This window comes from Schistocerca gregaria, chromosome 4 (genome assembly GCF_023897955.1).
Source record: "Schistocerca gregaria isolate iqSchGreg1 chromosome 4, iqSchGreg1.2, whole genome shotgun sequence".
NCBI lineage: Eukaryota > Metazoa > Arthropoda > Insecta > Orthoptera > Acrididae > Schistocerca > Schistocerca gregaria.
In genome coordinates this window covers 292,040,416-292,045,129 of record NC_064923.1, presented here as the reverse complement: position 1 = coordinate 292,045,129, position 4,714 = coordinate 292,040,416, and the positions used below count along the sequence as shown (strand labels likewise).

Here is a 4,714-nt window from a genome sequence, read left to right as displayed (position 1 = left end):
ACGTGAGGAGAGGGGCTAGTGTAATTGGTTAATACAAACCATACAAAAATGCACGGAAGTATGTTTTTTTAACGCAAACCTACCTTTTTTTAAATGGAACGACGTTAGTTTTGTTAGCACATCTGAACATATAAACAAATACGTAATCAGTGCCGTTTATTAGATTGTGAAATGTTAATTACATCCGGAGATATTGTAACCTAAAGTTGACGCTTGAGTACCACTCCTCCGCTGATCGATCGTGTGTATCGGAGAGCACCGAATTACGTAGGGATCGAAAGGAACGGTGATAGACCTTAGGTACAGAAGAGACTGGAACAGCACATTACGTCCAAATGCTAAAACCTTTTTATTGGTCTTTTTCACTGACGCACATGTAAATTACTATGAGGGGTGAGGTACACGTACACATGTGCGTCAGTGAAAAAGACCAATAAGAAGGTTTTAGCATTTGGACGTAATGTGCTGTTCCAGTCTCTTCTGTACCTAAGGTCCATCACCGTTCCCTTTGGATCCCTGCGTAATTCGGTGCTTTCCGATACACACGATCGAACAGCGGAGGAGTGGTACTGAAGCGTCAACTTTAGGTTACAATATCTTCGGATGTAATTAACATTTTACAATGCAACAAACGGCACTGATTACGTATTTGTTTATATGTTCAGATGTGCTAACAAAACTAACGGGCTTCTATTTAAAAAAAACGTACGTTTGTGTTAAAAAACGTACTTCCGTGCATTTTTTTATGGTTTGTGTTAACCAATTACACTAGCCCCTCTCCTCACGTTCGGTCTGTGGAATCGGTTCGTCAGTATTTGATATGGTTTACGAAATATATCGAGCGGTAACGTTAGCTGACTCACCCTGCATAAACGATTTGGGAGACAATCTGAGCAGCCGTCTTCGGTTGTTTGCAGATGCTGCTGTCGTTTATCGACTAATAAAGTCATAAGAACATCAAAACAAACTATAAAACGATTTAGAAAAAATATCTGAATGGTGCGAAAAGTGGCAGTTGACTCTAAATAAAGTGTGAGGTCATTCACATGACTACTCAAAGGAACTCGTTAAACTTCGGTTACACGATAAATCAGTCTAATCTAAAAGCTGTGAATACAACTAAATACATAGGTATTACAATTACGAACAACTTGAATTGGAAGGAACACAGAAAATGTTGTGGGGAAGGCTAACCAAAGCCTGCGTTTTATTGGCAAGACACTTAGAAAATGTAACAGACCTACTAAGGAGACTACGCTTGTCCGTCTTCTTTTAGAATACTGTTGTGCAGTGTGGGAGCCTTACCAGGTAGGACTGACGGGTACATCGGAAAAGTTCAAAGAAAGGCAGCACGTTTTGTATTACCGCGAAATATGGGAGAGAATGTCACAGAAATGATACAGGATTTGGGCTGGAAATCATTAAAAGAAAGGCATTTTTCGTTGCTACGGAATCTTCTCAAGAAATTTCAATCACGAACTTTCTCCTCCGGATGCGAAAATATTTTGTTGACACCGACCTACATAGGGCGGAACGATCACCACGATAAAATTAGGGAAATCAGTGCTCGTACAGAAAGATATAGGTGCTCATTCTTTCCGCGTGCTATACGAGATTGGAATAATAGAGAATTGTGAAGATGGTTCGATGAACCCTCTGCCAGGAACTTAAATGTGATTTTCAGAGTATCCATGTAGATGTAGACGTAGATGTACATGTAGAGAAACTGTATACTTGTTCACATACGGCACACTGCCGACCATTAAAACGGTAATATCAGGATGGATAACAAATAGCGAAAATTTCCCTTTTGCGCCTGCACTGTATAGTACACTGAGGTGACAAAAGTTTTGGCGCCCCTCCTAATATCGTGTCAGGACTCCTTTTGTCCGGCATACTGCATCAACTTGACGTAACATGGACTCAAAAAGTCGTCATAAGTCCCCTGCAGTAATAACAGAGCCGTGCTGCCTTCACAGCTTTCCAAAATTGCGAAAGTGGTGCCGGTGTATGATTTTGTACACGAATTGACCTCTCGTTTGCGTCCCATAAATGCTCAATGGGATTTATATTAGGCGATCTAGGTGGCCATACCGTTCGCTTGAATTGCCCAAAATGTTCTTCAAACCAATTACGAACAATTGTGGCTCGATCACATCAATGACAGTTTCATCTTTTTGCCAAGGTTGAAAATTTCACTCTTTTTTACTTGACTGGTTTCGAGCCGGGACCCATTGCCAAAACATCCAGATACTCAGAATGTAATATACAAAAATACTCACAGACATGAAGTGCTAATGAACAGCTACAGTCCATAGAGATAACTACGTGTTTAGGTATGTTTTTCACATCACAACCGGTTTCATTCATCGAACATCACCAGACGTACATTTTTAGACTGGTCTGTTAAAACGCAACAGCTGCACATTTTACCTGTCAAGACAAATCTTGATCACGTTGTGCTTGCTAGCTGATAGTTGTTAATATCTTGAAGTGTATACAAACATAGCTGTTCTTCTTAACATTAACCTAACTCAGTTATGGACCACAAAATGATCAAGATTATTTCCTGAAACTTCCTGGCAGAGTAAAACTGTGTGCCCGACCGAGACTCGAACTCGGGACCTTTGCCTTTCGCGGGCAAGTGCTCTACCAACTGAGCTACCGAAGCACGACTCACGTCCGGTACTCACAGCTTTACTTCTGCCAGTATCCGTCTCATAGTTCTGCAAGTTTCGCAGAAGAGCTTCTGTAAAGTTTGGAAGGTAGGAGACGGATACTGGCAGAAGTAAAGCTGTGAGTACCGGACGTGAGTCGTGCTTCGGTAGCTCAGTTGGTAGAGCACTTGCCCGCGAAAGGCAAAGGTCCTGAGTTCGAGTCTCGGTCGGGCACACAGTTTTAATCTGCTAGGAAGTTTCATATCAGCGCACACTCCGCTGCAGAGTGAAAATCTCATTCTGGAAACATCCCCCAGGCTGTGGCTAAGCCATGACTCTGCAATATCCTTTCTTTCAGGAGTGCTAGTTCTGCAAGTTTCGCAGAAGAGCTTCTGTAAAGTTTGGAAGGTAGGAGACGGATACTGGCAGAAGTAAAGCTGTGAGTACCGGACGTGAGTCGTGCTTCGGTAGCTCAGTTGGTAGAGCACTTGCCCGCGAAAGGCAAAGGTCCCGAGTTCGAGTCTCGGTCGGGCACACAGTTTTAATCTGCCAGGAAGTTTCATATCAGCGCACACTCCGCTGCAGAGTGAAAATCTCATTCAAGATTATGTCCTGTTTGTGATGTTCATTCAACAAACATAAACTGTGAAATCGGTACGCTGAAACTAGTTTTCAAATTAAATACACGGGCAAACACGAAATCTTGAAAATATGTTTCACGTATCCATCGCCAATATCAGTTCCATTCGCGTATCAATTCATTAGGAAACAGAAAGCATTAAGAAAAAAAACCTGACGTCACAAAAAGAAAAAAAACGAAAAGAAAAAAGAAAAAGAAAAAAGTTGAACTGGCTCTAAGCACTATGGGAGTTAACATCTGAGGTCATCAGTCGCCTAGACTTAGAACTACTTAAACCTAACTAACCTAAGGACGTCATACACATCGATGTCCGAGGCTGGACTCGAACATGCGACCGTAGCAGCAGCGCTGTTCCGGACTGAAGCGACTAGAACCGCTCGGCCACAGCGGCCGGCTAACCTGTCGTCAAGCGTCCAGTAACCTTCGCGGAGAAATGAAGTTAAGTACCAGCTCCAAATGAAGGTAAAGAAAAACATTTTCCAGTTTCTTATCAGTTGAAAGACAAAGCGGATGTTGCTAAAATGTCGCTATCAGCCGTAACATATGGGTGTATATCATGGCGTATAACAAATAAGGTTAACTTCTATCTGTTTCAGGGGATACAAAACCAGATCATACGTTTCGTTTTAGAAACTGAAAACAGGGAAAAATTGGAAATTTGTGTTAAGGACTACGGGACCAAACTGCTGAGGTCATCGGTTCCTATGCTTACGCACTACTTAATCTAACTTACGGTAAGGGCAACACAAACACCCATGCCCGAGGGAGGACTCGAACCTCCTACGGGGGATGAAAACAGGGACCAACACAAAGCGTCTGTCTTGAAAATACATTTTCGCGGACAGAAGGCGATTCAAAACGTCGTGGAAAAATTGTAGGAGCTGATAGATGAGTCGAGATACATCAATTTTGGAATAGGAATGTATGGTCTTTTAAGTAACACTCATTCGGTCGCGACTGTATCTGAACGTATTTTTGTTAACTGCGCGCGTTGCGTTTAGTTGCCGTGCTGCTGTAGCTTACTTCATACGGAAATAGAAGCCTCCAGTGTGAGCACAGGTGTCAATGAAATCACTCGCACCCGTCCATGTTGACGAACAGGCGCGCACCTACCTGCGCGAATCTACTTGCGTGTGGGAAAAACACAGTGGTACGGCAACTAGGTGCAAGTCGCACAGATGCTAACACACCTTAACGGTTACCGCTAGTGTACTTCCACACAGCATCCCATATGAGCAAACCTGTTGCGCCTTTACCTGCGAGTACTCGTACTTTAGGTGCTTGGATTACGCACAGTTCTATTTAAAAAGAATGGTTCGAAGTAGTCACAGAGTCGGGCTGCGCACGTCTGTTTTCACACCCAATAGCTAATCCGCTGCAAATAATAACCTGTAGCTGTGATCCTGCACTCAAATAG

The 4,714-nt window shown here is 42.9% G+C and overlaps 2 non-coding genes across 2 annotated transcripts; one reads left to right on the top strand and one right to left on the bottom strand.

Annotated features, from left to right (window-relative positions):
• Nucleotides 1-2,597: 2,597 nt before the first annotated feature.
• Trnas-cga (transfer RNA serine (anticodon CGA)) lies at nucleotides 2,598-2,672 on the bottom strand. Its single transcript has one exon. It is a non-coding gene; the product is annotated as a tRNA-Ser (tRNA).
• Nucleotides 2,673-3,117: 445 nt separating this feature from the next.
• Nucleotides 3,118-3,192, top strand: Trnas-cga (transfer RNA serine (anticodon CGA)). The gene has a single exon. It is a non-coding gene; the product is annotated as a tRNA-Ser (tRNA).
• The last annotated feature ends 1,522 nt before the right edge of the window (nucleotides 3,193-4,714 follow it).